At 36.0% G+C, this 13,530-nt stretch overlaps 1 long non-coding RNA gene across 1 annotated transcript; it reads right to left on the bottom strand.

Annotated features, from left to right (window-relative positions):
• Positions 1–11,445: 11,445 nt before the first annotated feature.
• LOC130012533 (uncharacterized) lies at positions 11,446–13,218 on the bottom strand. Its single transcript, XR_008787975.1, has 3 exons — positions 13,095–13,218; positions 11,870–11,926; positions 11,446–11,521 (listed from the first exon to the last, which is right to left on the bottom strand). It is a non-coding gene; the product is annotated as an uncharacterized LOC130012533 (long non-coding RNA).
• Between the last annotated feature and the right edge of the window lie 312 nt (positions 13,219–13,530).

Raw genomic sequence — 13,530 nt, 5'->3', positions numbered from 1 at the left:
CTTTGTTTATATAATGTGTAACATAGCTAAACTATAGATATTTGGAATGTTATTATCATCAGTATCAATGTCAAATAAACGTGTAATCAAGGTGATATTAAAATTATTGTTTGTCTTTATTTTAATCCAGGGCCCATATGCATAAAACATCTTAAAGGAGCTAAATCACTAATATTTGGGACCTAGAAATTGACACAAATGGGTCGCAATGCATATAATAATGTAATATGAATGTATATAAACTGATTTACATTCAATCGTTTCCATTTTTACTCCAATTTCAAATCAGTTATACGTTCGGCGAAATACGACAGCAGTCTCAATCGAATGGCAATATCTAGCATCTGGTTATTCTAGTCTACACAGATAGTATTTTTTATTGCGCGTGTTCTCCAGATAAGACTATGGCATCACCGTTTGACATGACTCGTCGAAATGTCTAGCTTCGTTTTTCGAGGCCCTCGTTAAGAATGGCGCTGAAACGCACGATGGTACACAATCCATGTACCAATGGTAAAATGTTGATTTTGTCTTTAATATTGGATGTCAGAAGCCCATCTTTTCCCGCTAAGATCACAGCATCAATGTTGATTTAAATTGACAAATAATTCGTGTTTTCAATGTCAAAGACTTTGGATGATACTGAGTTAGAGACTTATCTACTTTAAATCTAAGGTAAGATTTGACCTTATCTTTCTTAAGTAATCCTTCCGGAGGCGTTTTCCGTAAGGTGTTAGATAATGCCGTCAGGTGCCAACCTCTAACCGGGGCATTGTGTACGATGGTGTGTCTTTAAACCATGTCAGTTTTCCTGATTTTCCTTCCATTTTAAATTTCGTGAATCCGTACCGAACATTCAGCGGCGGCGCCAGCCACGGGGTGATTGGAGGGGCAAAGCTGGGCCAAAGTCTAAGGTTAAAGGGGAAAAGGCACGAGCTTCAGCAAGGGGTATTGGGGGTGGGGGGCTCCTCCAGAAATTTTTGAGAAACAGACTGTTGTCTGAAATGCAGTCTGGTCGTCGATGATGAATAGATCTGACCAGATACCACCTGTCGCCTGCATGACCACTAGTTTATCCGACTAGAGTGGAAAGTGTCAAACGAACAGATTGCGAACCTCGACGAAGCACCCACATGAGCGCCCAAGTAGCGAACTTTTACGGAGGTATGGGGGTACCTCCCCCAGAAAATTTTGAAAAATAGATAGTACGAAATGCAGTCTAAATAGAGCTGCCCAGATACCGCCGGATCACTAGTTTATCCGACCAGTGATGAAAGTGTCAATCGAACGGAGTGAGTGAATCAAAGGGAATGAATATTTTCGCCACGATAGTTTGAGAAATAGACTGCCGGAAATGCAGCCTGACAGTATTTCAGACACTGGTCGTCGAGATAGAGCTGATCAGATACTGTCTGTACCCCATAACTAACTTATTCGAACAGAGAGTGAGGTGTCAAACACACGGAGTTAGTGACTCAAAGTGAGTGAATATTCTTGCCGCGTTGATCCTATACCAAAAAAACTTTAAGGACCGGAAAAAAGCACTTCTGAAGTGGTTCACGTGTTATTGCTTATAATATATAGGATTACAGCCGAATGGGTTCGGTAAGAACTCACCCGGACTCTACAACATGCAAGTTTATGACTACTGTGGTAATGTGGGTTTTAGTCAACGTAAAAGGTATTGATTACAGAAACATATCACAATTTTTTTTTTAAATTATTGGGGGGGGGGGGGGGGCAAACAAACGGCAGACCAGATTTAACAAGCAGATGTAGAGATTTATTAGTGTCATATAGTTGTGATTGTATGATAAAAAATGAGTTTAAGGCTTTTGCTTTTACGGATTGAGTAAAGAAAGTGTTACCGTTGACTATTAATGGCGAGGGTTCGTTTGTATAGTATATACATGTAGTATATGAATTAATAAGTTTCCACTAGGTTTTTGTTCCAAAGTTTTCTGTGTCACTAATCTTTTTGTCTATTTTGTCAAAGTAATCTTTTTTGCCTTTTCTAATTAAGTCTTGCCCCCCCCCCCTTGGCACCGTCACTGCTGAAATTATGAGCAAACTGCGTGTGCTGGGCAATCTTCCGTCAATCAGATAACAGTGTCATCTTCAGGTTTCCAGATAACATTTTCAGCTGCAAGATAATCTTTCGAGGGTCGGAATAACTTCTTGGAATTACTGTTTAATTTGCAGTGTAGAATACAACATAAACAGAACAAACGACACACTTTCTTATTCCCAAAGGATTTTAAAACTAATTTCCCACAAAAGTGGCAATTTTGATATATATATATACACCCAATCTTACTAGAAAATATTGGATTCCTTGAAAAACACCCAAGGAACGCGCACAAGGCAAAAATGAGAGGGTGTCCCTAATTGACAGCACGACGATTAAGGGTTGTCTGCTCAAGTGACGTCAAAGGTAGTGGTATCAATATTGACAGTTTAGTCCGTTAATTGGTGTATATGTTGATAAACTTGATGGAAAGTGGATGTAGAAAAAGTGACAGACTTAAACGTATAACAGATTTTGCGATACAAACCATGGAAAAAGACGTGGGCAGGGGATAATCAGAGAATTTACTTAGGCTTCGATATTCATGGTAAATGGACAGCGATTAAAGACAACATCGTATTTTATACCTCGACCACCAAGCAACGTGACACAAACATGACTTCCTTTTATAGATTTTTATAGATTGAGGGATTTCCTCGCGAATACAATGTTTTGAGAGGGATATTGAAGCAAATTTTTGATAGTGAATTAGTTTGAATGTGTTTTTAGTCTAAATATATCATCAAATCACCCATAGTAAGGTATCTTTAAACTAGAATCTCTCCGGACTTTAAAAGACGGTACCTACATGTCTAGGTTGTCAGCTGTGGCACTGACAGAGTAAGTGAGTACACGTAAAGAAATCCTCGCAGTTGGAATTCAATAAGGCTAAACACTGCCCTGGTAAAGATAGTAGATGCAATGTTGACATAGAAGTAGGAGAAGTCTTCAACTCCTTTAAAATGTTCATGTGTCAGGAACATTAATAGGGTTTTGCGTCTTCCTTTTCTGCACCCGCAGATGAAGACAGGCATACGACTTGCAATGTGCTATAAAGAAAAGTTTGACGTATCAATGGCGCTACGGCCTACTTTTATTTCGATTTCATACTGTCAGGGTAATTTATCGGCCCGCCAATGGTATGCCTATACAAGGGAACATTCTAACGACTAGATGCCTTTCCTTTCCCGGTCATCCATCCTACACCACTGATCCGGAAAAACCAAACTGGAATTTCTTAAGGAACTTTCTACTTTACTTCAGTAAAATATCAGTGCCCATACACAATTTGTACATCATATATATAATGATTTATGTGTACCTATCTATCATTCTTGTGACTGAAACAAATTAGACTTAGTTTACTAATAAAGTACAGTAATCAAAGATTGAACGTTTCCTCTCATCTATGATCTTCAATCAAGGCGGTGGATGGCGTGACAGTTGCATATGACAGGTTTTATTGATGGTCTACCTTCGATAAGTGAACGTAAAATATTCATACGCGACCCACCGCTTGACCTTTTTAGGTAGATTTTATCCTTCCACCAATAAAACGATCATTTCTTCGCGTGGCCTATTTTACTTTATGTAAGGCCTTCAGGGATAACTCTATTCAAATTAATAGACAGCAGTAAAACTACTCTAATATTTATATGGAATGCGTTCCATTAGACACGCATGGAAATGGTTCAATCCATCCAATCGGGATCATTCTTATTGAAGTTAAAGTGGCATTTGTTTTTTCGGCAAAATCATGGAATTTTTCACCACCACTTATTTTAGAAAATGGATAATAGAAATAAGCAGGGAAGCAGCTGAAGGAAATAAAAGAGAAAGATGCAGAGAGCTTTCGTTTCTCACCTTTAGTATTGAGAAACAGACCCATATATTTTGGTCAAAGAGGACATTATTAAAACTAAACTAAGTCATCCATAACCAATTTACAACTTGTAGTCTCTTATGTAGCTTGTTCAGTGCAGATCCATTTCCTGTGGAGGTCACAGCAAATGTGCATTGGAAAGGCATTAGATGATAATGGGTATATTTACCTTTATAAAACACGAGCGAAAACAAAGTGAAATGAAATATACTGTTCTGCAACAATCGGGAAAAGATGGACATGCGCCATGCAGTTGTTATGATTGAAATTTTGTCAGGAGAGCGACTCTACGGCCTACTCTTATTTCGAATTCCAACGTGTACACTAGACTTCGGTTTTTGTCTCATCCGAACGGCTAGACAAATGGCACTAAAGAAACGAGTTAAACGTCTCTCTTGGTTTGGTTTCAACATCGGTTTTTTTGGGTACTAGAACATAAATACAGTACAAAAGTTACGAAAACTTAACGATGCCCTCTCCACATACATTGTAATTGACAGTTATTATAGTAAAATTGATAAGAACAAAAATGAGTTGCTGCATATAATTAATTTTACAATAGATACAAGCTCTCTTTAAATTTATAAAATCACAAATTGTAATAGTGCAAGACCCAACTCTTTATTTTTCAAGAATGTGAGCGACTTAAAGCGACTTAAAGCGAGAAAAACTTAAGAACAAGTAATGTGTTGCTTGGTATTGAGACCTTTATAGATTATTAAACATTACACTACAAACTTTTCATAGCTGTAATTAAATGTATTCAAAAAGAAAGAACTATATTTTTTTCTTCTTCATAGTAATTACTTTATAAACTTTATGTTCTCTGTGAATGAATATAAATATTCAATGCCTATAAATCATCTTGGAACGTGAAAGCATTTTTACTCTCTGAACTAAGAAATGGGTTTCGAATATCCATTAAAAACTGGGCCATTCAAAAATAACGACACTAAAATGAATCCATGCAAGATATGATCGTTTATTTGTAAGATCTCATGTTTGTATTGTTAGTAACACGTATTTAGACTGGGGTTCTTTATTAAACCTGCTTGCATACAACAACTATCGATATTAAGACAGGACAACGTGTATTGAATACTTATTATAATATAGGTTCCCACCACATTTTGTCTAGCTTATCCTTGGCAACCAGGGTCGGATTAAGACCCGTAGAGACCCTAAGCCCATTCACCCCCAATTTAAGAATTAGGAGGTTCGGAAATATTTTTATACTGCATTTATGAAAGTAAACTATATTTGATTATCTTTATAGTGTTATCATTTAGCTCATAATGTGTGTTACTGTGTCAGCGTAGGTAAGACCCATTATCAATTTAAAAGTGGGGGTAAGGCGGGGTGTTATTATTTAGTGTAACCGTTTAGATATGTGGTATCAGTAAGTTTAACAAGGGATGGTGTGGTCAGTGGCGTAAATGTGTGTGTATGCTGGTCTAAGAAATTGAGAGAGCTTGTTACGAAGAATTTATTGATTGTCATACGAATAACATTAGCCGAACAGTTGGTAACAAGTTATCGAAAGCATAGTTTGTTTAAGAAATACGTAAAAAAAATCTTTAATTTGTGAAATGTTAAGGCGATCTATTGAACTTAAGAATTTTTACTTACTGCATATTTAATCCCAGTAGAAATTAAAACGTATTTCACTCGTGTTGTAAGTATTTTCTGATCATAAGAATTCTGCAAAACCTTTCCCCAGATCCCAAAGTCCAGTAAATGGCATTTCAGAGACCAAGTAAGCGCCCCCGTGAGACAAAGTCCCAAAAAATTAAAAGCTCAGTTACATAATCTAAAGGCCCGGTCCCAGTGGCCGATGGACACAAAACGTATGCAAAAAGGACACAGCGGACGAGCAAACTTTCGGGGGTGGCTCGTTCCGTTTTCATCTGCTCCAGAAATGGACAAAATTGACGAAAATTTGCGAAAACAGAACGGAAAAGAACGAACGTGGGAAGTATGTAGCGGGGATGTTAAATGGATGTTCATCGGAACCTAGCGGATGGAAGTGGATGACAGCTCCGAAGGGGTTAGGCAAACTCCAGACATCCTTCAATATACTAGATACATCCCAGATACAAACGCTTTGTCCGTTTTGAAATCTTTATATACGAGATGCATACGCTTACATCCTTTCTATTTCCGTGCTACTAACGATGTATAGACGTTCCATGTACCTTATCTTTCCTCCCTCTTTCCGCTGGAGCGGATGTGAGTTGCGAGGATGCCCAGAGGATGCAGATTATAGGATACAGTGGACGTTTAACGGATGATAACAGACATGGAACGTTTGGTGCTCGTATATGTCGCGCATTTACATCGTACACGGCAGAAAGTTCATCCGTTATACAAGTTTTGTGCAGCCCAAAACTTTTTGCGCGGATGAAATCAAAGTGAACGGATGCTCGATGGATAGAGCGTATGAAACACGTATGCAATAAGTACACAAAGGATGCATGGCGTTTTCAAACGGAGGGCACGGTTTTTTCCCCCGTTTTATATCCTCTTTGCATCCGTAAGTGCAGTGGGACCGGGCCTTAAATTCTTTTGTGTCATTATTCTTCAACTCCTCCGTCTTATACAATCTCAGACTGTATAATTGTTATTTCTACTCTCACAAAACAGGCGAAATTGACGGACGGGCCTCAAGATTCTGTTCCTTTCCTTATCCTCTCGTTAAGGAGAATTTGATCTCATTTGTCATGATATTGACTATAATTTTTCAGGCCCAGTCCCCAAAAATTAAAAGGTCAGTTACATAATAACTGAAATTTTTTCGCGTCTGTGCCGCTAGATTCCACTATGGCGTCATTCTTCCACTCCTCTGTGGTCTTATACTGCCCCAGCACTGTCATATTTACGGTTATAGTTAACTGCCGAGTTAGTAAGTACTGCTGGTGCGTGGGTCGTGGGGCGTCAGACTGTACAAATGTTTTGACAACTCTGGTAAAACAGGCGGAATTGACAGGGGCAGATTTCGAGATTCTGTCCCACTGACTCCCTATTTCTGGTTCTCTTGTTCGCAAGAATTTGGTCCCAGCAATGACCTCAAGTGCCAGGATATTGGTTCAATTTTTTCAAAATTTTCTCAGGTTGCTCAAGTGTTATAGCCACTGCCCCTAAGGTTCACATAAATTTAATTACAAAATCAATAACAATCATCATATTATATGACATATACTTTATGTTAACTTGAATAAAACTGCTTTCCGACGAGATAACGATCGGCGAACAGCTATAGGCAATACGATCTATGTTCTACCGGGACGCCCAGTGTTATAGCCAGTATTTTGTTGACATTTATTGTGGGCTGTGATTGTGGATGGCGCCCTAGATTTGGAGCCGCCCCATCCCACCCCAATTCCCAGCTTCCAGATCAGCTACTGGCCCCTAGAAAACAATCATCTGCTCGGCCCCTGACTGCGTCACTCGTATTAGGGATATGTGCATCAGTCGGTCGCATTTTCGCTAAACACCCCCCCCCCCAAAAAAAAAATCTTTATGTACGCCCCTGGGTGTGGTATCAGCCCGAAAAAGTTTAGTCGGGGCAGCTGTAGTATTAATCCGTGTAAATTTAATCAGGGCGGATGTAGTATCAGCCAGTACGTTTAACCAGTTTGGGTGTTTTTAGTCAGAAAAGGTTTAGTCAGGGCGGATGTAGTATCAGTCAGTAAGTTTAGCCAGGTTGGGTGTGGTATCAGTCATAAAAGTTTAGTCAGGGCGGATGTAGTATCAATCAGTAAGCAGGGTGAAGGTGGTTTAGTCAGGGTGGCTGTTATTATGAGAGTGGTATCCGTCAGGGCGGCTGTAGTACCAGTTAGAATCAGTTTTTTTGAATGGCCAAGAAAATTGTCTGAGAGAGAGAGAGAGAGAGAGAGAGAGGGAGAGAGATGGGGTTTAACGTCCACTCGACACAAACTAGGCCATTTCGGGACTAACACATGGTTCAATTTTATTTCAATAGTTCGCTTGCGCGTAGGGGCCTTTAGAAGTGGGAGAACCCAGAGAAAATCCACGAGATTGAACAGAGAGGGGGGGGGGGCAATCCCACCCCTATGGTATAAGTCAAACAGAATATGCTTAGTCAAGCAGCGTGGATGTACATGCAAGTCACACCAGCGCCAGATAAAAGGAAATAAAGTGGGATTTGTCGTCTAACTTTTCTGTACCAACCGGGTTAACGGAAGACGTCCACGTGCTAATTTCGTTAAACGTATCGTGATTCTCTTCGCGCTTTTTTTTCAAGAGTGTATATTATAGCTTGGCATATTAATTCAATTGGGAATATTTCTGTGGATATTGCTCACCAAATCATTAATGTGTGTCATCAGCAAGCGCAAAATACGTAATATAGGATAATGGGCGAGTTGTTTACCATATATTGCGGTATATAGATAAAATCTAATTTATGATAATATATTCATAATAGGTCATTAACCACACACATGGTTCGATGTGAAATTTACATCATTTCTAACGTAAAAAAATAACCGCCGATCCAATATTATTACCGCCTGGAAACGGTATTAACATACAAATTGGTTTAAGTATATTTTATTTGAAAAGAAGCGTAACCAATCATATTTCATGCTTTAGTCGGCGGTCATCTGGTCCATTTATTAAATCTTTACATCTGCTTCATGTCTCTCTTTCCCGCCTTCTTAATTAAATAATCTATAGATAAGTTCATGCTTGATTGATAATTACCATTATGCCAATAGCTGTAAGATTTATAAATAAAGAAAATGGTGGAATTCTAAAGTGATTTTGTATTATCAATTTATAATGTAGGGGAATAGTTCTTTTCTTGTTATTTCCTTATTGTTTTAATCAAGTAGTGCCGAACAAACGCGACCATCCCTAGTCTATTGTAGGCTATTCAAGCTCCTATATGAACATGCGGTGCAATGTTCCATTAGATCACAGTTGGCGGTATTGCTGAGAAATTAACCAATACATAATGTATGTACTATGTATCCACCAATATCGATCCTCGGCTGTAACCGACAGACATAGCTCTTGAGTAGCGGACCATTACTGTAAGGGGTTCACGGAGTGCATTGCAGGTGTTGGTTTCCATGGTATTCCAAATATCTATTCATTTGATATACTATTAATTAACCAGCTAGTATAATAATTTTTTATTGTCTACGCATATTTTTGCCATACTCTATCGGGAATCCAATCAAACAATATTTATCTAAGTACTGCCACTCTCAACATATACAATTAACTTTATACATGGTCATTTTAAATTGACAAGACCCCTTTGATTTGGGTGAAAAATAAAAATGTCAGATTTAATTACATTTAATGTCATGATTTGTTTTTTGAAGGGAGTATCTTGGTCCAAAAATGAAAAGTTAAAAGGCCAACTTCGGTCACAATGTAACTGTTGCCTCTTGTACATATTATGCAGAGACTTTTACAACATATTTCCCTTTATAAATACATAAAATAACTGAACATTTCTATACCATCAAAAGAAAAACAACATTAAACATTCAATAAAACTATGTGTAGGGTATGTATGAAATCAATGAATAACTTGTTATCATACACCATTATATAAAAGCACACAATCAGATATTCTCACTATATCCAATAAACTAACCTATATAAAAAAATAGACTTCTCTCATACATATATGGGATATGTATGTATACTGTGGTACTAAACAATCTGTTGTATGCTACATGTAACTCAACATGGTATATTTCTATAAGTCCACAAATATTACAGAAAAACAGTTTAATTATTAACAGAACTTATGTTTGTTTGTAATTTACATTGAAAAATTCCTTGTAAAAATTCAATAATAATGACTCAGACTTAAAAATTCCAAAATTTATTCTTATAAAAAATGTTCACAATTTATTCTTATAAAAAATGTTCACAATTTAATCCTTTGAGGAATACTACTTTTAACTATGTTGAGTTTTTATACATTAATTACGATAATAAGAGTAGGCCGTAGTGCCGTTGTCCAGGCAAAATTCCCCTCATAGCACACTGTATGGTGTATGCCCATCTTCATTAGCCCAGTTCGGAGCAGAACAGTAGGAAGTTAAACCCCATTTCATTTCATTTATACATTAATTAACGGCATTTTCATTACAGCTGAAAATAACTATGAATAAAATTGACAACATTATCCTTAGGACAAGCCAATCAATCCCAACATCTCCAAACCTTTGACCTGTTAAGCATTTACAGGGTTAAGGTGAAAGGGGGAATAATTCTGATATGAGGCTGTATAATAAAACCTATTAAAGGTTACTCATTATATTAGTTAATTTCATTTTTAGAGATTTATGACAAATGCTAGTTTTGTACTCCATAATTCAGATCTTTTATAGTTTTAATTTAAAATGATCACAAGAAGTCTCACAATAAAGACAGTTATATCCACTATCTACAATAGATATTTCAAATCACAAATAAACACATTGGTTCTTTTTACTGCTGTTTAAACTTGTTCAAGTTCTACCAGAACACCATTGCAATCTTTAGGATGCAGAAATATAACAGGTTTACCATGTGCCCCAATCTTTGAACTTGGCGTTAAGGTCCTGATATTCTTTGATTTTAAATCTTTGATGGCTTCATCAATATTGTCAACCTACAAAAAATTGATCAAAAAGAAATGGAACAAAATAAAATCATTGATTTCCCCTTTTAATATGAAATTTAACAAAATAATATTGATCAATCAGAAATTGAATATGTCAAACCAATTATTGCTGTTTACTGGCTGCGACCAGAAATATATGGTAGCTTCCAGAAATTACCTTGAAATTTCAGTTTAATCTGGGAGTACCACTATGAAAGACGCAACCGGCTACACAAAGAAAATAACAATTCAAGGGAGGTAACCACAAATAATAACCTGTTTGTTTTACCTCTAAACATATGTGATGCATTCCGCCACTCTTGTTTTTATCAAGAAAGTTCTGTATAGGACTTTTATCACCAAGCGGATTTAGTAGCTAAAAAAGACAAAATTACACAACAATTTCTTCATTTAATTCCTTATTAATGTGGTCTTAAAATTAGTAGTTTTTGGTTTGGGGCTTTAATTTTGAAAAGAAAAGTCACTGAATTTAAATAGATGTTTTGGCATGATGTACTAAACATTGTTTTATGTGAAGATAAATATGAGAACTGACCTCAATCTTAGTATCACCTAATTCCACAAACACTGTATACACTCCATGTTCCTCTTGTGGCTACAATAGTAAACATATCAAATGTATCCAAGAAGGTACCAATTTTATTCAGATTCTCTAAAAACCTTAATCTCAGACTTCTTAATAATTAATAATTAATAATTATAATTTAAATATAATTTCACTGCCCATTTAAGACAATATTCAAAAGATAATTTACAACATTCTCAATAATAAATTCCTTACAAAAGAAGGAATATATTTCAAGTTACTTACCTGTTTTTCACTGACTTTAGCTCCTAAAACATCTCTATACATAGCTGTTGCTTTCTCTATATCAGGCACTGCTATAGCCACATGGTTTATTTTACCAACTTTCCAATTCTAATAATAAATTATCAATGGTGCAAATATTATTTATAATACAAATAAATAGATATTCATGAATTTATATTCTTCTTGTAAGACTGTGATCTACATGTTAATTAAACACTTTGGAGGGGATCCACCACAGACTTCCTGATGTTCTCCAAAACTGAGTAGTTACCTTGAAACCAGTGATACTGTCAAATATAACAATTCTCACAACAATATGATAATCAACAGGGTTATTAAATTCTTAAAGTAACTTAATTAAACTTGGGTCATCTTTGAAAAACTGTCACATATAAGAAAGTCTATATTTTTAAATTAAAATATTAATTATATGAAAGAAAACAAATATACACTCACAGCCGCTGAAAGTAAAGAAGTGTGTACATTTCTGGATTGTAGTTGCTTAATTTCTCTCTGAAAAACATGAGAATTTATTATGCTTGATGTTTCAAATATATTTCAATCACAGAGCTCATAATACAATAGAAGAAGACAGCTAGTTCAATAATAGTATTTTGGGCTATCCCTCACTACAATACTAGGTCAATTATGACTTAAGTTCAGTAGCCTACTTAGAAAGATATGATGAACTGACATTTCCTCAACTTGTGGCATCCCCTGAAGGCAATATAAGTGGTATATGGTCAAAACAAGCTAGCGTCATCTATAATCTTCACTAATACTGTCTACCTCTGATATTTTGATTTTGTTTTCTTAAAATCTGAGCCCCATTTCCAGTTTTCGGAAAATATTAAAATTAAAATTCCCATGGCTTAACCCTTGCCCTTGCTAAAATGTTGAACCATTTAAATAAAAAAACAGCAAATTTTCTCTTTATCAATAGATTTTATCGGATTAAAGCGAGAATTTCATATTTCTATGTCTTTTGCTCAATAGGTTATCAACTCACTATTATACGATCATAGGTGTCATTCTCACACTTAAAACTCATTTACACAGGAAATAACAACACAATTACCTCCCTTGTTTTCTTATTGAAAACAATGGTAAGCCATTTCCTCAACGTTAGAATTTGAAGTTGAAAATGATATTTTGTGCCAATTTCTCAGCTGGCAATAGTGAATTATTCTTTAACAAGGTAGGACTGTTTATGGATACCATCTATTTTAAGGCTCTATTTTAATAAATTTTAAAAATATAACTTAAAAATTTGAAATTTCCGCTTTAAAAAGAAGATCATCAAAGATTTCAGTGATAATTATTGGTGCCACTTGAATTATATTGTCAAAACAATTGTCTGCTGTGGACGCCAAACAATGAACCATTTTGGGATTGAGATGAGTATTATATTTTAGTAGGACGTTAAACCCCATTTCATTTCTATTTTGTAGCCTAAGGAATTCAAAATCGCTCAGTTGATGGCCACAGACTTTAATTAAATGTTAAATAATAAATTTCAGTATAATTTAACATAGATTATTTGATATTTTAATGCCAATGACGTCTATACTAACGTTAGTATAGACGTCGTTGTTTAATCCATAGTTAGTTGACAAAAATCGAAAAGCTATTGGCAGATGTGTTAATCGAGACTACAGACACTAAAGTAAAAGTATCTAACAATAATTAACTATGGTAATATTCCAAGTTGTGTCAGCATAGAACTGTACTAGATGGTGTTAGTTTATAAAAGCCAGACACAATGTACTTTGATATAATCCCTTTCTTTCAAAAAATACATACGAAGTGGTATCCTAATCGCAGGAAACGGGAACATAGTCGATTTGACATTTTATGTTTTCGAAGACTGGAAAGTTGAAGGCCGTCGGTTCAGGGTCGTTTTATTGTGATAAATATTAGCCTATATTGGACTTTGACTTGTTTCCATAGGGTTGCAAGGGAAATTAGGACAGGTTTCCAGTAGTACTGATTTTAATTTTGTAATATTTATCTCCGTACTATCAATAGCGCTTCTCAAAGGGCTAACATAAACATAGATGTGTATTTTCTTCCGACCACTTTGGATTCGTGGCTGTCTAAATTTATTAAAAGAATGC

This window comes from Patella vulgata, chromosome 4 (genome assembly GCF_932274485.2).
Source record: "Patella vulgata chromosome 4, xgPatVulg1.2, whole genome shotgun sequence".
In the NCBI taxonomy this organism is placed as follows: Eukaryota; Metazoa; Mollusca; class Gastropoda; family Patellidae; genus Patella; species Patella vulgata.
This window is presented reverse-complemented; position numbering and strand designations above follow the sequence as displayed.